This window comes from Anabrus simplex, chromosome 1 (genome assembly GCF_040414725.1).
Source record: "Anabrus simplex isolate iqAnaSimp1 chromosome 1, ASM4041472v1, whole genome shotgun sequence".
NCBI lineage: Eukaryota > Metazoa > Arthropoda > Insecta > Orthoptera > Tettigoniidae > Anabrus > Anabrus simplex.
In genome coordinates, this window is record NC_090265.1 from 736,808,622 (window position 1) to 736,833,243 (window position 24,622).

Sequence of the window (24,622 nt, forward strand, 5' to 3'; positions counted from 1 at the left end):
CGGTGTCTTCAAACTTATAACATCTATGGATGTTATTATCACTTGGACGATTACAATGGAACTTAATATGGAGCGCACATTGCACTGAGACTACAGATTCAACATCAACAGCGCCACATGCCCTCACTCCATTATGAACACTGTGCAGAGGTTTGGAATTGAATCCAGGCTTTTGGCACGCAATCTAGTATACCATCACCTTCACTATGCTGACGGCCATCATCAATGGGACTCGAACCGGCTAAACACGGTGTCAGACCATTGACGCTTCAAAGCCTAAACGATCATGGCCACCAGGCGGGCTAGTTCAAATTATCCTAATTGAACACTGCAATTTCGAAGTTGCACTTAAGTAGGTTCCTATTCAACCATGGTGTACATGATGTGTAGATCTATTCTGCCTTTCTCCTTGTTCTTCCCTTCCAACAACAAAACTGAAAGTGGATGAATGAAGTGGAGTAATATCTTGCATTAGGCTCACTTTAGACTACCGGAACACGACTACTTATCATTACCTCAAAAAAATTTTTTGAGTCACATGCCAGAAGAGAGGGCACGACATGTCAGAAGCGAATGTAGGAGCCAGTAAAATTTCTTGCGTGCCAGACATAAAAAAATAATTTGCTTACCCCTGTAATATTAACCAGTTCAATCTCTCACTTCATCTTAATCACTATCAAATCACATTCACTACTCTAGATACTTCATTTAACCTTTCCACTGCTAAGTTTTAATGACCAGGCGAACCCTTCTGGGCCGGGTTCTTTTTAAGGAAGAAACACTTTTACAGATACATTTTTACTGATACTATTAACTGAATGCATATCGTCCCCTTTGCCCAATACGGGGTCGGGGATGAAGTGACATTATTTTTTTTAAACATATTTTTATGGCCAGATGCCCTTCCTGATGTCGAGAAGAGGATGAATATGAAATGAAGTATGGTGAATGAAACTGGGTGTGGCTTATGAATAGGAACTGTCCCGGTATTTGCTTGGGAGTGCAAAAGGGAAACTATAAAAAAAATTCTCTTGACATCTGACGGAGGGGTTCGAACGCACACACCTGTCAAATGCAGAGCTTGTCTCCAATGCTGTAGCATGTTAACACACAAGGCTACTCTACTCGGTGATATTATTACAGAAATCTAATATAAAATTGTTGATCCGAGAACTGGTATTATCAAAATCATTAACATTTAGGCAGAAAAGAATTTTTCTGATGACGGGGTGACAATTTCGCAAGAGATTCAACATTACTACTTCGTCTGGCACTTTGTTGTAGTTCTGTATCACCCCCTATATATTATCCATCTTCATCATCACTGTTTACGAATCACTGTTTATGAGGAAACATTCACTTTCTTCATCAACAAGAGTTGAATATATACTTGAAGACTCCATGATGGCTACACGTTAGTGGGAAAGATTTTCCACTCCAACGAAGCTCAATTAACACCAGATCACTTTCAAAACATGTGAAATGGAGTGGTATATCTGCCATACAGAACTTCATTAAGCATTTCCATGGAATTTCAAAGCATGACACTATATCCCATTCATGTATGTAATCGGCGGAATACATACTGCACCAAAACGTATATATACAGATTTGGTGGGAGAGGCACGGCGTTCATTAACATATATATATTGTACCAGTAAAATAGTCTGACTTTATGAATTAATATTAAAGTTAGCACGAAGTAGGTCTCAGGGCAATTCTGGGTGGTTTCTAGCTAGGGCTAGATAATCGTGGTAGTTAGAGGTGAAAGAAGGTGTGGGCTGGAATAGGTCTCAACTACAAAATCAACGTTAATTTAAAACTTTAACAAAGTTTATATTTTCTTTTCCAAATCAACAAATAACAGAGTATAACAGGTACCAAGTAGCAGATGAACAAATTAACAAATTACAGTTCGTTACAAGATTTGGGCTTCAAGCCCCAAGTTTAATTTCTGAGCACTCAGCTCACAACCACAACTGCTAAAGGGCAGAAAACCCCTAAGTACAAGGAGCACTTGCTCCTAATTACAATGTTAAGGAAAAGAGCAGACCCGCTCTCAATTTTACAAGCCTATCGAAGGCTACAACAAACTTCACTTCTATCTGCCCTTGAGGCACACAAGGAAACAGGGGTAATTAATACCCAACCTACGGGGCCTTCACATGAAGAAAACAAAACATCAGGTTAAGTTACTGGCCCAAAGTACAGAAGGGATTGGAGGCGTGAACTTGCACTCCTAAATACACTTTTTAAACCTAAGTGGGTAATTAATACCCAACCTATGGGGCCTTCGCATGAAGAAAACAAAACATCAAGTTAAGTTACTGGCCCAAAGTACAGAAGGGATTGGAGGCGTGAACTTGCACTCCTAAATACACTTTTAAAACCTAAGTGGCTCTAGGCCGAAACACAGGGGCTAATCCCAAGCTAAGGAGGTGACCCGTATGAGAAACTTTAATATTTTAAGGAAGAGAAGAAACGGTTATGAAAACGTAGTCACCTCAAATTCCAAATGAAGGGGAGTTCGAGAGGGTAAAGCACTCTCTATCCCCATTTTACAGTAAAAGAAATTTATAGAGTTTACATAGACAGAAAAGAAATTACATTTTAAAAGGGTAGGTTACATACTAAAGGTTTCGAACCCTCCCCGAGAGTTAAACTGCTGAGCTAGCAAGAAATGAAGATGTTAACAGGCCACTACCTTGTAGAATAACTGCTGCTTGAAGAAAGAGGTGCTTCGCGCCCCTGCTACATTTCCATACACACACTTAGATGTTACTGAAGTGGCCCCGAGACAAGAAAATCAGCAGTTTTTATACCCTCGTGGAACATTCGTGACCTTTCAGGAATGAGTAGACACACCCTTTCGCTTTTATTGGATAGCTTAGTGCAACATATCTATGTCGAAGAAGACGTACATGATTGGCTGGAAATAAATTAAAGAAATTTGGGATTGGCAAAATTCAAAACAAGCGGAAAGAAATGATAACTGTTGCCAACCCACAAACCACAGAACAAAATTTCGTAAAAACAAAACTTAGGAATACAATATTTCTTCAGGAGAGTACATTCCTTTACACCAGAGTGCGTTATCATAGTTTTTGGTAGAGACATCTGTTAGAGAATGTCCCAACTTCTTGATACCGGGCAAACAAACACAAATCGAAATAGACACAGTTCAGAACACTTCAAAATTGCCAAATTTACAGTAGTGACATCTTCCGAGAAACCGTTGAGTTAATACCGTTTGTTAAAGTTCAGGCTTTCTCCTGTAGAGGAGTTTCAACTGGCGCAATATTTGAACAAGCGGCGTGGAGATGTACCGCCCGATACACTGTTGATGGTCGTTCTCTTCAACATCGCTTTTTGATGACCCATGATCCCAGTTCACCAGGCTATACGGGGCTGGAACACGTTCTGGAAGTTGTCAATATTACGTTGAGATAAGGCCGGAACATACAGGTTAGTTAGATATGGGTTGGAGTCTCGAACTTTCGACGTTCCGGACGATCTCCGACATTCTCTGACGATGGTGCGGGATAATCACTCGTCACATAACTTATACGGGTGTCCAGAATTACACAGTCCCCCGACACTTTAGTTTAACAGCACTGTTTCATTTAATATGGTTGGGATATACAGTCGAATTCACTCTTAATCTTGTAGATAGAATTTATAAGTCCACTAAAGATGTAGATGCAGGTAGTATTGAGATTGGAAGAAAATAAAGCACAGTTCATGAATAGAAATACTGAAACTGAAAATTGTTCACGGACTTGGCACAGTTTGTGGAGATTTTCCACTAAATAAAGTAGCACTTGACATTGAAAGAAATGTATGACTGCTCTAGAGTTTATCAAAGACACTGCTGTCAGTCATCAAACAACACTAAACACTTTGACGAAGAAATAAGGTTGAAATGAAAAATACAGTTTGCTATTAGGTGCACTTAACATTAAATAAAATATGTGACTGTTCGAGAGTTTATCAAAGACACTGCTGTCAGTCACGGACAAATAATTTACACACTGTTCACAAGACATAATACACCATTTTGAATTGGATAAAGAACACAGTTTGAGTTTGGAGTGAAACCTTGGTGGGTAGCACACGATTATGGTAATCACTTGCATTAACACTCTTGTGAAAGTTCGAACACACTAAATCCCAATGATATTATGCTGACTGAGATACTTCAAAATGTCACAGTATATACCAGGCCATGCAGGCTACACGTGGTGTCAGGCGGATAGTCTCTATTGTCCCTGCAGCTACGTCACACACACAGCTGTCGGCGGCTCGCCTATACACTCCTCCAAATGTAAACAAACCACATTCACTCTGAACGTACTGCGTGATGATGAAGTATAATTAATAGCCAAAAAATACGGCATATAAAGGTCGTAACCGGTACAATATACCAGGTGGTACAGCTGCCCCTATTTTTTCCCGAATATATGCAACCACCTAGGACGTAAATGCCTCTTAGTCCCATCTTGCGCAACACCTTACAGCAATGTTATGTGCAGTTAACCCGATGTAGACTTCTCCGCACAATGGAAAAATGGTACAAGAGGCAGTAAGTGAGGTCCATCTCAAATACACTGTACCATTTTATGTAGAGCGGTGTCCAATACTCTACTAATTTTTACGAAATGTTACTATACTGTACAAACCATAAACATGCCTATAGCTGTCGGTAGAGAATTGCGCACCTGATTGGTCCAAGAGGCCATTTTCTTTTGATAGAAAGGGCGGTCATGGTATCATAGAAAACGTGATAGGGTTAGACCAATTACAGACATGTCAATGCACCACCATTTTGTACAGTCTCATCACATCGAAATTGATAGAAACGTGTTTTGCACTGTAGCTTATAATCTGTGGCACACAAATGCTGTACAGCAGATGTGATAGCTTACGCCATGTAATTACTACTGTTAGAGCGATCAAAAAAGGCATAAAACGGGACCATAAGGCTGTAACTCATCAGTAACTTGTCGAAGCGGGAACTTCCGCTCTCCTCGTGAATACAGAGTTACAAGGATGGCGCTTGTACGTTGCAAATAGCTGTGCGGAATTACGTATGGAAGACATACCTCGATAGGTTACTTGAAGCAGGAAGGGTTCCAACCATTCTTGAGTCATGCATTTTTTAATGTCATTTCGTATTCGCCTAGGCATCGTTTACGAAGACCTTTCTGAAGTCTCCGATATTCTTCTACGGAAGTTATAATAAACAGGTATCATAAATATCGCCACATACGCACCGATTGTGAATACCACCTGAAACATAACGCTGACTCATTCAACCAAGTAACACGTAGAAAATTGTTGCAACTATCTGGGCGTAAGAGAGACGCGATTCTTTAGTTCACTGTGGTGTTTGCACATTCGAGTTCAGAACTTTTAACATCAACGATCAGTATCGAAGCGATAGCGTAGGTAATTCCATTAGTACAGAGCTACGAGACCAATTCTTTGTCACCTGCAGTGGCTACATGGCACCAATCGCAGCGAGCATACGATATGTTAGCAGGCATTTAGAGTTCGAATCTAGTTACGAGCTTTTCAAATTTATTTTTATATTATACTTGTAAGGCCATTCGTAATAAATATTTAACATTCTTAAGTCTCAAAAGTAATTTGCCACCTTTACAAAGAAAGCATACATACGAAAGGAATAATAACATGCGACTTCCATATGGCAAACGACTACAGGGAATGAAGCGCAGTGCACGTGTTGTCAACATTCTGACCCACCCATTCAACCAAGCAACTGCGCACGTTCGACTCGAAGACCAACTAACAGCCGTCTACACTTCATACGTAGGGCACATGAAACAGCATATCGTAATCCTAGCAGCAACGTGTGAGCACGTACCGTACGGTTAGCACGAAAGCAAACATTATGTATTCACGGGATGATTATGTGAATATGGTACTACTTTATGGAGAAGCAAGGCAAAATGCACGGGAAGCCAGACGCTTGTATCAAGAACGATTTCCTGGACGAAGGCTGCCAACTGCAGATACATTTCGACGTGTTGAAAGACGGTTGCGTGCAACGGGGTCATTTCATACATTACCCCCCCGTTCGGGATGCTCCAGTGACGTCTGGAAATAACGACGAAGCTGTTCAAAATGCAATTGCATACAACCCGCACACAAGCTCACGGGCCATAGGAAATGAACTGAACATCAGTCATGTATCTGTACTGTGAATATTGCACCGCCATAAATTCCACCCTTTCCATCAACAGCTGCGCCAGGAACTTCACGGAGATGACTTTCCAAAACGGATAGAATTTTTGCAATGGATATTACAAAGAGTTGAAGCTGATGCGAATTTCTTAATGGACATTCTCTTTAGTGATGAATCCAGATTTAACAACAACGGAACTGTTAATCATCACAACTTCCATTACTGGAGCATTGAAAATCCTCACTGGATCAGGGGAGCTCGATTTCAGGTACAATGGGGCATCAACGTGTGGTGCGGGATACTAGGTGACAAGATAATTGGACCATATTTCTTCGAAGGAAACCTCACGGGACGACACTATCTGGAGTTTCTTCGTGAGTACCTCCCACTCTTATTGGAGGATGTGCCCCTTATGACACGGTTACGGATGTGGTTCCAGCAGGATGGAGCTCCCCCACACTGGTCGTTGGCAGTACGGAACCACTTGCATAGGACATATCCTGGACGATGGATTGGACGAGGGGGTCCGGTCACATGGCCGGTTAGATCACCTGACCTTACTCCACTCGACTTTTTCAACTGGGGTTATTTAAAGGAAAGAGTCTATGAGCAGGAGCCTGAGAGACCGAATCATTTACGGCGGCTCATCACGGAAGCCTGCAGGCAGATTCCACCACATATGTTGCAGCAAGCAAGAATTTCTCTCCTCCACCGTGCTCAGATGTGCATTAACGAAGCAGGTGGTCATTTTGAACATTTGCTTCATTAATCGAATGGCCATGCATAAGCCCATCGCACCACTGTCCGTACAATCTCACTTTACTGCAAATAGCTCTTTTAAGAACTCCTTAAAAAACAAACATAGCTGAGTACCTGCAATATGAGAACTGATCATGATTTAGATTTGTCGTCAACAACACGACTCTCACGAACATCAACAACACAATAAAAATATTCGTCGTACACAGGACTCGAACTGCCTACTAACGAACACCGGTACTGTCCTCTAACTTTTAGCAAGCTCGGCTATCACGGGTTGCTGCTTACGCTGTTGTGTTGCTGCTACTTCTAGTCATTCACCAATAATATTCTCTGTACAGGACGTTTCTGCGACACATAATTTTCACGATTCTTTACCATCAATCGGTATTTTATCATTAATGCTGATTTGCTTGACACGAATAAACGAATTATGGAAAGCGTTGTAAGAGCAGACATTGTAGTGAGTAGTCAAGGTCAATATTTTTAGGTTCGACTATAATCTGCGGGTTGCATAAAACTGCGTGAATAGGGGCAGCTGTACCACCCGGTATATATGGGTTTGGCATTGAATGGGTTAATTGGCCCAAATGTACTAAGACCAGAGCAGTTGTTATTACATAGTAGTCCAGCACCCGAGGAAAATAGTGAATAAAATCTGGTACCAAGACCGGCAAAAAATAGAGGTTTCAGTTGTCGATGTAATGGTTAAGAGCAATTACGAGATATAGGCCTATCGGATGCTCATATTGATTCAAGTCAATGTTCAGGTGTTACCACCGCTTATAACCATTTCTAAACCTAATAATCTCTGTAATTATATACGCTGGAGAGACGACAACAACAACAATAAAAATAAATTACCTTAGGAACAAATTTTATTATGGAGTTATTTTAAATGCCACCAAATTAATGTTTTATGCATTGCTATTTTCGGAGTAGAAATACATTCCAAAAATATTGTTTTTCTTCAGACTGGAGTTTAGCAGTTACAATTTTAAAATGTTAGGTGCCTATACATTTCTTTCCGGCACCATGACAACCGAGCACCTGGGATTTCTCCAGCCCTGCCATAAGATATAATGTTTTGGTTATTTTTAAAATGTATTGAAGTTGTTGAACCTTTCAAGTCAGCCTGCTCAATTCTCTTCTGATAAAGTGTCCTTTTTGCTTACAGTTAAAACGAAAGATGATGCAACTGCACAAGCAAGGCAAGAGCCTCCAGTACAGGTCAAGCCTCAAGATGTTCCTAAAGAGGTCGCGAAGGATCCTGTGGCAAAGGCGGAGTCGAAGGAACTAGTGGCGCCAGCCGAGTCTAAGAGCACAGCACCGGACCTACAGGTTCCGGATCCAGAGAAGAAGGAGGAGGTAAAGCTTGTGGACCAAGACGCCATTCGCAAAGAGGATGTGGAGTTGGCTGAAGCAGAGAAGAGGGCAGAGAATGACGCCGAGAAGTAAGACGCTGAAATTCTGCGTAAACTCGAGGAGCATGAAGAGCAATAAATAAAATTGCTTCAAGAGCAGAAACAGATCCTTCAAGTGCTGCATGAGCACAAGAAGATGATAGATAGATAGGAGCAAGAAACTCACAGTAGAACAAGATAACAAAGTCGTCGGCGGCGATGGTGCAAAGGAAGTCGGTGTTCCTGAACAAGTAGTCCTGGCCAAGGATAGTCAGCAGAAAATTGTTGTCCCAGAGAAAGCTAATGTTCCAGCCGTGAACAGTCCAAATATTGACCAGATAAAAGTTGTTACCCCAGATAAAATTAAACTTCCTGAACAGAGATTCCTAACCAAGAACAGTCCAAACATCCAACAAAATTAAGTTATCCCAGAAAAACTTAAAATTCCTGAACAGAGATTCCCAGTCGAAGACAAACCCAGTATCTTACAAAATGAAGTTACCCCAGGAAAACCTAAAATTCCAAAGCAGAGTTTGCCAGCTGAAAGCAATCCAAATAATTTACAAAGTGAAGTTATCCCAAGAAAACCTAAAAATCCAGAATAGAGATTCCCAGCAAAGACAATCTAAATATGTCACAAAACAAAGTTGTCCCAGATAAAGTTAAAATACCAGAACAGAGATTCGCAGTCGAGAACATTCCAAGTATCATTCAACAGCAGAAAACTTATATTGCTGAACAAGATGGCTTGGTCAAAGAAGGTGTGAATATTGCATGGCAGAAAGTTATCCCGGAGAAAATCCACTTTCCAGTGCAGGAGACAAAGGCTCAGAAGGACGCTCTTCAGAATGTTGCTGGGAATGCAGTGGGGAACATGGAGGCAAATGGTCTTGAAACAAATCTTGTTGACAGTGAGATAGCTTATCACAAGCAGGACATGTCTCAACTCACCAAAGTGAAGGAGGGGAAACCAGGTGAGCAGTCTAATGCCACATTACATTTGTCCCTACAGCTAAGACTCATAATCATATTTCCTTATTCAGATTGATCTCTGTATTCAAGTAACATAAAAACTTTCCACTCTGACTGGCTCCATCAAATCAAAAGACCTGCATCTGGCGAGCCGAACTTGTCCTTGGACACTCCCGGCACTAAAAGCTATACACCATTTCATTTTTTTCCTCTCTGCCAAACACACAACAATTTCAATATAAATAATATACTATAAACAAACCTGTAAAAATACGCACTATTATACAAAGAATGATATGTTTCATTCTACAAAAACATTCTCAGATTCTATCAAATATATATATATATATGTACAATATTGTTTACGTTGCTTAAACTTGTCAATGATAGAGAGTTAGGTGATAATATGGACAAGTAATAACAGATAATGAATTTACAAGTATTAACACATTTGCTAGACTGCTGATGCTAAGTCCGTTGTCACCAAACACTATTTCAGGACTGTGGTCATGGGGAGGCAAATGGAAAGTTTTGGGCATAGCATACTGTTGGCAGAGAGGGTGGGAAAGCAGGGGAGTAACAAGTGGAACATTGTGGGTTCTTCCTAGAAGATGTTATAATCTAGCATACTGTACTGTGGAGTCAGGAGAGGGAAATAGGGGTGGAGCAAGTGTAGCATTCTGGAAAGTCCCTTCATCACTGGAAGGGAAGAGAAGGTTATTATGTATTTTATGTAATATGGATGAATGCAAGTTAATGATTTTATGTAAATAAAGTATGGAATTGAAATAGAGAGTATCTGTTAGATGTTAATATTATGATGAACCCTACTCTAAAGGCTGTTAAGTGCTAATTTCAAGAGTAAGTGTTGTCCAGATATTATGTAGGTAGAGCGAAGAGGGGGCAATTTTTAAAGTATGTATGGTCATTTATGTTGGTTACGTCAGCTTTTTTTGTGATGTAAATTTTGATTGCTTCCTTTATATTCAAAGATTCAAGTATGGCTTCATTATTTACAAACTTTGTATTCTTCATCATTTAGCATACTTTCATGCCATTGGGAGGGTGTATATTGCCCCCTATTTCTGGGGTAGTCTCAGCTAGTGAACTAGAGTCCCAGAGGTGGACCGTTCGTATACTGGCGTCACTAATTTTTAAGGGCAGTTAATAGGACAAGGACTGACGACAATTGAAAAACATACAGTCTAAAAATAAGGTTTGACATTTATTGCTAATAGCACACCTTTGAACAAAAATTTAACTAAATTTTACAAACAAAATCTTGAGGTCATTATGCATTTTCTTCTCATAAGACAGTTTTATACAGTTCTGACTCTCTGGCCCTTCCACATTGAAGCCTGAATTACACTGAAATGTAAATAAAATTCAAAATTAGCCTCCATCTGGCTTGAGGAAAACAAAATTGTTGAGGGCAAACCTCATCTTAACTTCATTGAACCGTGAACTTAATAGAAACTAGCTGTTGCTATAGCATATTTTCAACTCAGGAAAATAGAACATTTTTCTCAGTGATAAAATCTTTGACTGATAACAGCGTTGTTAAAATCTCACAAAATTTAATTATGGATAGATTCCACTGATATTGAAAAAGCTCCTAACAAAAAATTCTCGAGAATACTTTAATTAATGTAATTTCAAACAATTATGTTGATTTAAAACTTCACAAGTGTAATTATGACCTAAAAAAAGCATTCTTTCCATGAAAATCCTGCAAAATGTGATTGAAATTAATTTGTGACATTTATAAATTAATGTTACTATGGAAAATTTTACAATATTTAAAAATATTATAAACTTTGTTTATGCGAGGTTGAAATAGATCGGACCTCTTCGTTTTTAAATAGCACATCAATGTAGAACTTTACTTAAATCTATACTAATATTATAAAGAGGAAAAATTTGTTTGTTTGTAACGAATAGACTCAAAAACTACTGAACTGATTTTAAAAATTACTTCACCTATAGAAAGCTACATTGTGAGTGAGTAACATGGGCTGTATTTTATTTTCAAAACAATTCGAGGTGGGGCAATGGGGGGGGGAGAGAGATGTACAAATAATAGGCTAATTTAGGCAAAATATCGAATTTTTCGCATAAGGACGAGACAAAGCTCAATTTAATCCTCTTGGCGCAAAGAACAAAACTCGGTAAGCCCTATGGGCCCGAAAACCATGTTTTAAGGCCCTAAAACCTACCGTTCTGGAAATATTGGCACCACTCTACCCCTGCTCTAGAAATCGGATAAAGTAATGAACTGGCGTAACCATGGCAACATCAGCTCCAGGATTCTACAGCAGTGAAATTATCTACAACTAGCAAATGTACCCGTGCTTCGCTACGGTATTCTACATTGTATACGGATATTGAAGTAAATTACTGCACATGAAGTGAATAAGATTTTTAAATTGGGTGTGTCTTGGCTTTATCTGAGAAACAGCATTGGGAATTCCACAGACGTTGTTTCCAATGAAAGTGTGATTTGCGGGATTGTAATGATAATGGCAAGTCCACTTGTCTACTGCAATTCACAAAGAAGTTGGTAATATTCATTTAACGCCAGGTCCCATTGCCTAGTGCGAGGCCAAAATCGATTTGGGGAGGTTTCATTACAATGGTAGATCCCATTTCCTACTTTCAGATAGATTACAGTTGAGGAACTTTTAATATATTTGCAAGGACCTTCCTTACTGCCAGTCAAAAGTGAGTTGTGTTCTTATGATTATAATGGCAGACGCATTTCTCTAATTCCAGTCAGCTTACTGCCAGTCACACCGATTTGGTGAGTTTCCATTATAATAGCAGGTCACTATGCCTAACGTCAGTCACATTTTACATGGGTAAATTTGCTTATAATGGAAGACAATCTTGCCTACTGATAAAAAGGATCGGGTAAAAGAGTTTTGAAAAAAATTCACGCTCCCTTGTCTTCTGCTAGTCGAACTGAGAAGCGATATATGCATTAAAATAGTGCACAGGACATGGAGGACGACCCCATTCTTACTGCCTGTCAAAGTCGATGTGTGGAGGAGTGAATACAATAGCAGACGCCCTCGTTCTGACAGTCACTAATGATTTGCAAAGTATTTAATAACAATGGCAGACAAACCCTTTCTAGATCGCTACAAATCGACGTCAATGAAAGAATATAGTCGTCATACGGAAGTATATGGATGTTTACCTTCATTTACAGAATAACTGCTGCTAAACAGTACACCAAATCGAAAAGAGGATTGTACGATAAGACGCACTTTCTGGCCACATTTAGCGATATAAATAGGTGGTCCTATGATATGCTATAATTTCACCAAATTTCAATTTTCTACCTCATCTGGCAGGTGTCATTTTGGATAAATTATACGGCTGCGTTCTTATGCTGAGCCCAAAATTTGAGGCCCCCAGCGTGCCCCCTTGAGGGAATTTTGAGAATTTTCAATTTTTCTAGGGATCCTGGGGTCATCAGCTTCTCCCGTACCAAGTTTTAAATTGCTGAGATTTCTGGAAGTGCCTCATTAATTCACGTCTTTTTTCATTTTTGAATATTTATATATACATCGCTCCAGACCGACTTGCTTTTATATATATATAGATAAATCACAAGAAATTAACATGTTACAGGCATGAAAATTGATAATTGGAATCCCCTTTAAAAATAAAAGAACACAAATATTTGTTTTCAGAAAATCCACTTAAGGGGGGGGGGGGTGAGAGAAAGTGAGGAAGAAATTGAATTATTTATATGAGGATACATATATCTCAAGAAATGAAGATTGGTACTTGGAATCTCCTTTAAAAATGAACACACTCTTTTTGGAAAATCCACTTAAGGGGGTGAAAAGAATAAAAAAGCGGGTGAATTTTTAAAAATGAGTATCTTCTTCTTCTTTTGCTTTACCCACACCTGTGAGGTTGCGGGTGCGAACTCTGTCGCACATGTGGATTAAACCCAGTTTTACGGCTGGATGCCCTTCCTGACGGCAACCGTATGTGTAGGGATGTAATCTATACTTCTATACTAATATTATAAAGAGGAAAAATTTGTATATTTGTTTGTAACAGATAGACTCAAACACTGCTGAACCGATTTTAATAATTACTTCACCTATAGAAAGCTACATTGTTAGTGAGTAACATGGGCTGTATTTTATTTTCAAAACAATTCAAGGGGGGCGATGGGGGGAGATATAAAAATATTAAAATAATAGGCTAATATAGGCAAAATCGAATTTGTTGTACAAGGACGAGACAAAGCTCACTTTAAGCCCCTTGACGCAAAGAACAAAACTTGGAAAACCATGTTTTAAGGCCCTAAAACCAAAAGTTATGGAGATATTGGAACCACACTACCCCTGCTCTAGGAATCGGATAAAGAAACGAACGGCCGTTTGCAATGTCAGCTCCAGGATTCTACAGCAACGAGATTATCCATGTACGTTTGGGCATAGCTACCAACCAAAATTGATACACATATGACTTACTATCTGAAAAAAATAAACTGTTGTGTAAAATGCTCATAACAATCCTTTGGGCGGGGATGGAAAGGGAGTGAAGTATAAAAGCAATAGCCCCGGAGATCTCCGTAGTACAGTGACCAGCGGTTGCCGACCAGCCTCCATTTTTACGTACTGGCTTAGGTTTCGGAATTTTGCGGAGTCGGTGACCTATAATCTAAACTATTTTCTATCAAATAATGGAGTAGTAGGATCACTGATGTTATTTGTGCCGATATTTTGGTCCACTCTTACGATCATTATAACCATGAAAACAACCTATATACTGTACACAGTTGTCAGTTGACTTGAAAAAATTTCTCAACATTTATACTCAAATTCATTATATGGTGTGCGACATGAGTGACAAGCCCTGAGAATTATAATTCTCGATAATTATAGTAGTTTCTTTTATGCATTGCGTATTTCCTTGATCATTTGTAATAGTTACAAAATGTCGGATCAACCAAATACATTCAATAATATTTATATTTGTGGTACTATCTGGCGAAAGTATACTTACACTAAACCAGCAGCTTTGTGAAGTGAGCAGGTATATCTGGGTAGGAATGAAGGAAAAACATGGTAGCAAAATATCTTAGAGGTCGACGCTAATTAGGAACTAATATTTAGAGGCCCCCATGAAGAAAAGATGAAGAAGATACACTTTAATTCCAAACATGACAAATATTTTCTACGTACTTAAGTAAATACACCAGTGATATAAATATCTAATGAAGTCAGTCACAGCGATAGTATGAGTAACTAAAGCCAGTTTCTGTTAACCCATATGGAGAACGGGTACTTCTGCCAGTACACTATAAAATTCACTAAATATAATTAATTTCCACAAAATAAACTAGCACAAACCATGCCAGAATAACCTGAGCCCACCATGGTGAACACGTGGTTAGGTTAAAACCACATTTGAATAAATCACAAGAAAAAAAATATTCATAACTACTGCATTCACTCCACATTCACACATATGATACAAGAATTTTACTTATATTATTTAAAAATGAATTCTAGAATTGAATTTTAGGTTCTGATTTTTATCTTAATCCTATCAAAGGAACAGTCAGATGACAGAATTTGGTAAATCATTACGTCCGACAATCAGTAACACGTGATTGAATATTGGCAATCACTTTTAAAAGAAAACAGCAGGATTAATACAATGTCGATCACATACAAAATCAGCAATTTAATACTCAGAAGAACTTCCTCTTCTTCTTAAGACGCTGTCCCCAAGCAGAGGTTGGCGATCCACGTAACTAGCTCTGATCTTGACAGCGCAGAATGGAATGCCACTTCTGAAGTACGGCAGTGCCATATTTGAAAGACTTTCAGCCATGAAATTCACCTTTTCCCAGGAGATTTCTTCCCCTGTATTTTTCCTTCGATAATAAGCTGTAATAACTGATACCTCCCACCTCTTATGATATGTCCTAGGTATTGTGTTTTCCTCTGTTTTATGGTGAGCAGTAGTTCTTTTTGCTTTTTCATCTGACTACGGTCCTCAACATTTGAGATTTTCATTACCCAAGATATCCGCAAGCGACTGAGATACAGGTACATTTCGAAGGCATCAATACGTTTTTCTATGACTGGATTCAGAGTCCAGCTTTCACATCCATATAGGAGAACTGGTCAACAATTATCATGCATATCATTAAGGTTAAACGTCAATGTCACCGGACACGTGGTCAATGAGTCACGTTAAATTGTTATTATCACTAAATCTCATAAATATCAATTAACACGTGCTCAAAATTTGCAGAATGCATGGTAACACAATACACATGCTTCTCCAAATAATCCACAAATTAATCCCACAGGATCGCCGTATTCCAGGCTCATACTGCAATTCCTCAACAGAGCACACATTAAATATCTTGCAAGAACAGCAAATATTATTTATCACTTTATTTCATCCCAGCCTTAAAATTCATTATTATTATTATTATTATTATTATTATTATTATTATTATTATTATTATTATTATTATTATTATTATTATTAGTGGTGATTTTTAGTTCTACCACAAATCTGAATTTAAAACTCAATTTGATGACACTATCCTGCATAAATCCACAGTAATGCATAAGATGAAATGCCCAGTGAAATACGTCATATAAGACACAACTTAAAATTGTCCCACATGAGTTCATAAATCTAGAATTGTTTAATTAAATTATATTTTATCCGAGAGGTCCATTACTTTTAAACATTATGTTTGAACATTTGCATGGGAATTAGAAATAATCTTGGAAGACATTCAACAGCAAACTACACTGATAGAATCTAAATAAAATTCACACTCAATGTAACAACACTACCATGACACCAGAAGAACTTCCACTCCTGGTACATCCTCAGACCACAAAATACTTATTACAGAACACTGTTCTTTCTTGATGCAAACAGAGTGTGCTGCGGCCATCTTTACGTCGCAACAGGACAAGCTGTACTGATCTGACAACGCTGGAACCTACCACAGATGTAGACAATGGCGCCATCTAGTGGCTAGTGAACACACAACGCCATATAGACAACCTACAGGGAATTAGAGCAGAATTGCAGATACTTATTGACTTGTCTTCGTAGTATACATATTGTCGTCGTTGGCCGATACTCGTGTCCGAGTTCTTGTTTCTCGCCTGCAGTTCTGTAATCCTTAGTCTACACAATGAAGGAGGTGCTGATGGCTTATCAGAACAATTCTTGCATAAAACATGCAGCCAAACATATTGTATCCTATGGAAGGTGGGGGACGTGGCAGTGTTTGACGTAGCTTCTTTCTCTGGCGAGTTTCCTCTTCCTGTCTTCGACGTTCCTGCTCAAACTGTGCAGCTGAGATGGTAGCACACCAGCGAGGGCGATCCAATGTGAGAGTATGCCAAGTATTTGGGTTTATATCTACTCTTCTCATGGTCTGCTTAATTTGGTCTTCATACCGCTTCAGATAACACCACGAGACCTTTTGCCAGTGCTGAGTTCACCATACAGGATTTGCTGAGGGAGTTTGTTGTCACTCATACGATGGATATGGCCTGCCCATCTAAGCTGATGACCAACGATGGTGGCTTTGATACTATTTAGCTTTGTTTCTTGAGAACATATAATCATTAGTTAAACATCATATTGCTAAATATCACTAAAATGAATTTACTTAACCTCTGTAATTTTGTATCCTTATTGATAAATAATAACTAAAAATAAGGTTTTTAATATCTTAGTGAGATCTACTTTCCATAGATTTGAGTTCCACATTAAGCACTTCCTTTTAAAGAGCTTTGGATTGCCTATAGCACTAATTTCAGCTGGGACTGAGTTCCAGGATCGTATGGTAGAGGTATAAATGAGTTGTTGTACGAGTTACTATTATTAATGGGAATGGACAAGAGGGATCGTGTGGATGACCTTAAGGGAGCTCTATCAGAAGGGGACAGGTACTGTATTTAAAGTCCATTTTGCTTGTTTGCAGTACACTGTGGAGAAGGAAAACAGCATGCTAATTATGTTGTTTGGTCAATCTTACCCATGACAGTTGAGAGAGGGAAGTGCTAATATGAGTTTGGACTGGGATATTTAATGTGAATCGTGCACAAGCATTGTAAGCTAGCTGTAGTTGATATGAAAGTGTTTTGCTCATACTATCATAAACTACATCTCTGAAGTCAAATATTGGGAATATTAGACTCTGAACTAATAGTTTTCTTGTGTTTCTTAGAAGGAAGACTCTCATCCTTTTTGCAGAATGTAATGAATAGGTTCCTTTTGGGGATCTTTGATGAATCTTTGTGACATTGTTCCGACAAACTTAAATATTTGTTAAACATTACTCCAAGGTTCTTTACATGATCACTATGTTCTTGGGATTCCACTTGGTATAGATGTGTTTTGTATTTTAACATGTGATTTATAAGTACCAATTATTATGACCTGTGATTTCGATTGGTTCATTTTAACCATGTCTGCTAGTCCACTCTTTAACATTTGCTAGGTCTTTGTTTAACTTAGTGATTGAATTGTTTAAGTCATTAGGATTTGTGTGAATGTATAATTGGATGTTATCTGCGTAGGTAATATTTACAGTTGATCAACATATCACATAAGTCGTTCATGTACAATGAGAACAGAAGAGGCAACAATACTCCACCCTGTGCCAAGCCCGCCTTAGTGGTTTGCAATGAAGAAGTATCATTTCCAACCGATACATGCTACTGATGACCACTAAGATAGACAAAAGAGTGACTGAATGGGTGGCTATATTTCTAGAAAATAGAACTCGCAGAATTAAAGTAGGCAAAGCTTTATCTGACCCAGTAACAATTAACAGGGGAATTACTCAAGGCAGTGTTATTGGACCTTTGTGTTCTTATATATATATAAATAATATGAGAAAAAAAGTGGAATCAGCAGGCGAGTTGGCCGTGCGAGGTAGTGGATTTGAACCGCACTGTCGGCAGCTCTGAAGATGGTTTTTCGTGGTTTCCTATTTTCACACCAGGCAAATACTGGGGCTGTACCTTAAATAAGGCCACAGCTGCTTCCTTCCCACTCCTAGGCCTTTCCCTTCCCATCATCACCATAAGACATATCTGTGTTGGTGTGACGTAAAACTAATTGTAATATATATATATAATCAGAGACAAGGCTTTTTGAGGATGCTGTTATTTTTGTCTACAGTAATAAATAAGTTACAAGATTGTGAGCAACTGCAAAATGACCTTGATAACATTGTGAGATAGACAGTAGGCAATGGTATGATGATAAATGGCTTAAAAGTCAGGTTACGAGTTTCAAAAATAGGAAAATTCCTCCCAATTATAATTACTGCATTGATAGGGTAAAGGTTCCTTCTGGGGATCATTGTAAGTACATACGTTTTAATATAAGGAAAGATCTTCATTGAGGTAATCACATAAATGGGGTTCTAAATAAAGGGTACACATACTTGCACGTGGTTATAAGGGTATTTAAGGGGTTGTAGTAAGGATGTTGGCGTAGGGATACGGTGACTCCATCGCCCAGTGGTTAACCACTGCAATTAGCCTCCCGAGTATTGGTGGGTAAACCATAAACCTTACTGACATGAGGCAATGCATGTCAGGCACTGACCAGCTAGTCCATAACAAAATATTAACGCAAAGATCCACGATAGACCTAGCAAGCCAGTGGTAGTGTATTAACATCGCTTTCAACAATCAAGCGAGCCTCAGATAGAATGTAAAACCAATACCAAAAGTGACAAGGCCTTTGTGGAGGTATGTCAGGTATGACGGCCAAAATTGCTCTGATGATAGACAAATCAGTTCACAGAAAAATATAGGAATTGGGACTATTAACGTAGCATCCTTAGAAGAGGATGCAGGAATTAAAGAAATCACACAAATTATGACGGAAAGAAACATACCGATAATGGGACTAAGCGAATTAAGAAAAAACAGGGAATGGTAATATGGTGCTGGAGAGGGGATATAAAATGTGTTGGTCAGGAAGAGACAAAAGAAAAATTGGTGTTGCAATAATAGTGGCTAAAGAACTGGCCAACAAAGTACTCAATGTGGGTTATGTTTGTAACAGAATAATTAAACTTCAGTTGACGATAGAAGGAAATATCCTTGACAAAATCAAGGTTTATGCTCCTCAAATAGGTTGTGAAATAGATGAAAAGGAAGAGTTCATCACTAAACTGGAGGATCCTGTAACATCGAACAAGACTGTGATTCTAGGAGACTATATGAGACTTCAATGCTAGAGTTGTGAATGAGAGAGGAGGATATGAAACAGTTATAGGAAGCCACGGAGAAGATCACAGAATGATGAAGAGGAGATGTTATTAGACATGTGTCTGAGAAATACTGTATTATCCCGAATACCACCCGCCACCGAATAAGACCCATACCGTAAATTTGTGATGGCAAAATACAGAAAAAAATAAAAATCAAATTACTTATATACCTATTTAATTTTCTTTGAATATACCACAAATATAAACTCAGATGGCTTACAATTAATAAAATCATTACAAAAAATCTTAAATTGAATCGGCCCAATACTCAGATCATTCACAATTCACGTTCATCATCCAAAGTTTCACCATAGGAAGATAGATTCACAATTAAGAGAACAACAACAAAGATTTAGTTCTGGAAGATCAACTATTGATGCCATATTTACAGCTAGACAAGTAGTAGAAAAGAAATGGGAAATTGGGAAAGACATCGCACTTGCATTCATTGATATACAAAAGGCTTATAACATGGTTAGAACAGAAGAGGTATGGCAGAATGTTGGACTTGAACAAAAAAAGATCGGAGTAAATTACAAGTGACAGAGATGCGCTTTCTGCGAGGGATCTTGGGTAAAACAAGGAGGGACAAGATAAGAAATGAAACAAAAAAAAAAACAGACGCTACAGGCCACCCTCTAAAAGAAACTATGGAGAGAGAAGTAGGCTGAAATGGTTCGGCAATGTCAAAAGAATGGGACAAGAAAGATTACTAAGAGCTCTGGAATGGACAAAATCTGGAAGAAGACCAATTGGAAGAACACAAACAAGATGGAGGTATCAGGTGGAGGATGATGTCAATTGTAGAGGACTACAGTGGCAGACAGTGATGAAAGATAAAATGTGTGAAAAAAGAAGATTGGAAGAGGCTCGGTGAACGACCTGCATAAGAAGAAACATATGAAGAAGAAGAAGAAGGAGAAGAGTAAGGATGTAAAGCAGTAAAGCACTAAAGTATGGTTCCAGTGTATGGGACTCTCATCAGGATTACTTGATTCAGAAACTGGAAAAAATTCAAAGAAAAGCAGCTCGATTTGTTCTGGGAGATTTCCAACAAAGGAGTAGTGTTACTAAAATGTTGCACTAGGAAGACTTGGGAGTAAGATGATGAGCTGTTTGACTATGTGGTATGTTCCAAGCTGTCAGTGGAGAGAAGGCGTGGAATGAAATTAGTAGGCAAATAAGTCTGAGTGGTGTCTTTAAAAGTAAGAAAGATCACAATATGAAGATAAAGTTGGAAATCACTGGGTAAGTTTTCCATGCGGTTAGGGCCACACGGCTGTGAGCTAGTATCCGGGAGATAGTGGGCTCGAATCCCACTGTCGGCAGCCCTGAAGATGGTTCTCATTGGTTTCCAATTTTCACACCGTTTCCGTCCAACACCTAAGCCTTTCCTGTCAAATCGCTGCGATAAGACCTATTTGTGTCGGTGTAACGTAAATCCACAAGCAAAAAAAACGAAAACAAAAAAACAAAAAAAAAGTAGTAATTCAAGGGGACAAATTGAAGCAAATATTTTTTTATAGGAAGAGGAGTTAGGGATTGTATAATGTACAAAGTGTGATGTTCAATAAATTTCCAATTTCTTTGCAATCATTTAAGAAAAGACGAGGAAAACAACAGATAGGGAATCTGCCACCTGGTCAACTGCCCTAAATGCAGATCAGTGGTGACTGATTGATTGATAAAGAATTGTACCCAGGATGAAGTGCTGTAAGAAAACTTCAGTGTCTTGAGTTTAGCAATTCATCCTCATTTAGTATTTCCCCTCATCTTCTTCGTTCTCTTGTAAACCATATTCTGCTTCTCAAGAATCTCATTTCACTCACCTGCACTCTACTAATACCTCTTCTTTCATTTCATTTTCTGTAGGTTAATTCTGTTCTCCTTTATCCGTGTATTATCTCGTGTCATGTAGAGGTGGTGGTGGTGGCAGCAACAGCTTTTGTTTTAAGATGAAACACAATTTGGTAATCATCCTCTCTGAACAAAATACATGGAAATAAAAATAAAATAAAATCTTTTATTCAATAGGGAATTTGAAAATGAATTAAACGGTTTTCTTATTGAGCTGAAACGGTCACTAAAGCATCAAAAGGGAGCGTAAATTCTTTGAGTAGCAGAACGCTTGAGATGTATATACTCGTGATTGTTTGACTCGCATACATAAAGGGAATGAAGAGATCAGCAATATTCTTGTCATCGGCTAGTAGGAGTTCGAGTGTCTTCTGCAGATTGAAAGAAATCGGCTTCATTTCCTGTACCAAATCTTAGTCTTACATTAAATCCACCTGTTTGTTACTATATACTTGCTTTAAGCAAATTAATTATTTGTAACAGGTTTCATTCCTAGGAACGTCTTCAACTACATAACGTTGCTTTTGCATGTTATATATCTCATTCCATATTGACGGTTATCATTTTACAAATAAAAGGAATTTATAAGATTCTCCTTTTCAATACAAAACAAACCATCTGTTAGATGGGACAATGTCTATACATGTTTCAGCCTAATCTCAAGGCCATCTTCATCAAGGCCAGTACATTACATAAACAAATTTAAAATATTGATGAAGTAAAATACAATGATCATGCTTGTTAAAGTAAAAAACATATTGATGTAAAAATTCTCTTTTCTGAAAGGCCGTTTTGATTGACAGTAACACTTGCTGATTCTTTAAAATGAAACATTGTGTTGTACAATGTAATGAGAACATCAATAACATGGTTAATAAGTATGCAACATCTGTAATGGAAAAAAAGAGAGTATGAGTGGATGAACAAATCGAAATATTTTGCGAAAATAAGGCTCAGTCGACTGACTTGTTAAAATGCTGTCGTCTCAAGTGGTACGACCTTGTCAGTCTCAAGTCACATTGACACTAAGCTTATGTTTAGCTTTCAGTTTGTCCGTGCTGATATGGTTGGGTGGAGAAGAGGACGAGGGGGGACGAATGAGGAGGGGTAAGGTAAGGTACGGGAGGGGGATATTGAGGGAAGGGCGGGTCTTGTTCTGGAATGTCGGAAGTGAAACTCGTTTTTATTCATAAATTGCTGACTGATGAGAGGGACAAAAGATTCCAATAATAATATTTCTCTTCTCGTTAATTTGATTTAGGTTGTGTGAGGAATTGTTATATTGGTCAATATCGATATAAATATTTTCCAACATATTGAGTAAGGGAGCTTTCTGTTCATAATGTAAGATCTTTCAATCCTGGTCAATTGTTGTGTGTATGATTTTGCTCCCTACAATATTCCCTCATGGCTGCATAGCAGTTATACTTCAAGGCGTTAAGATGTTCGGCGTACTTTATATTGAAACTACCGCCTGTTTGTCCTTCGCGTGTTGAAAACCAAGACTGGCATTTTAATTTGTATATCCCCGAGTTTGTGAATTTGTTGTTGCCATTGACGGTATGAGAATTAAAAAATGTTTAGGCATTGGTGTGAATGGTCTTGAAAGCTATTTTTAAATAGCAAGGAAGCGATACCAAAGGTGAAAAAATTGCACGCGTATAATCGCTTGTGACAACGGATGCGTCAGTGGCAGGGCTCTCACTGTAACCAAAGGATAATACACAGTTTAATATAGGAATTTTGAAGGGACAGCAAAAATTGTCATTATAACGGGGCTCTCGTTAATTGCTTTACACGCTACAGCGGACTTCTTTACGAAAATAAGTGGGGAGGGTTGAGTGGGCAGTCAAATGGGAAGGGAAGATGGATCTACTTATGTTCTAACCTACCTTAATACAATTTTCTATTCGCTTAAATGGATGTTAAAAATTCGTTAGTATACAGCACTCTTGTTTATATATGATGTGTGTGTTTTTTCTTTGTTGTTAATTTTAAAATGTTTTTGAAAAGAACATTTTCGTGTTGATATTACATCTTAATTTAAAAACTGTTCTCTTCAGCTGCTCTTATTTTCTGAAGTGCATATTGTCATTCAGTTTAACTTGTTGAAAAAGAGTCTCTTGAATTTTTAAAAATTAAGGGATCCTCTGAAGCTGACTGCTGTCTTATTGATGTCATCACGAATATTGTAGCCACACAGATGCACACGAGATGCTGTCAGTTGGTACAATTAATTTTATTCACATGACAATAAAAACCTACAACATGTTTTTCAGTCATTGACCGGGTCGGGGATGTTATGAATGAAGCAGATATAGGCTTTTAGTACGATGGGGTCGCCACTCCCAAATTGATTTTAATTAATGAATGATAGATGCTATGAAGTGAGAATGGAGAGTGTTGCCTGAATGAAAGATGACAGGGAAAACCGGAGTACCAGGAGAAATAACCTGTCCCGCCTCCGCTTAGTCCAGCACAAATCTCACATGGAGTGACCGGGATTTTCACCATGGTATCCAGCGGTGAGAGGCCGACGTGTTGCCGTCTGAGCCACGGAGGCTTTTATTCACATATATACACAAAATAATACACACATAACCTTAATCACAGTATCACAATGAACACTTCACTTCAATAATATAATCAATCAATCAATCAATCAATCAATCAATCAATCAATCAATCAATCAATCAATCAATCAATCAATCAATCAATCAATCAATCAATCAATCACAACTGATCTGCATTTGGGTCAGTCGCCCAGGTGGCAGATTCCCTATCTGAACACAAATTCCATCTGTTGCACATCGTTGGAATCTCAAAGGTATTCTCTTTGCAATAGCGCTGCTCTAAGTATTTATCCTCCTTGCTTGGCCTAAGTACTGGGTAGACACAAAAGAATGACACTAACCGCTGTTTGTTTTCACTATTGATTCCTCATTGCACGGTGTTTTGTGTTCTTTGCTAAATGATTACAATGAAAGGGAAACCTAGTGATGATGAAAATATTAATTGTGGTGAAGACGACAGTGGTATTTTCGATATTGTTTTACCGACAACGTGTGGTGCTGACGGGACTTCACACTCGGATACTGTAAATACCATCAAAT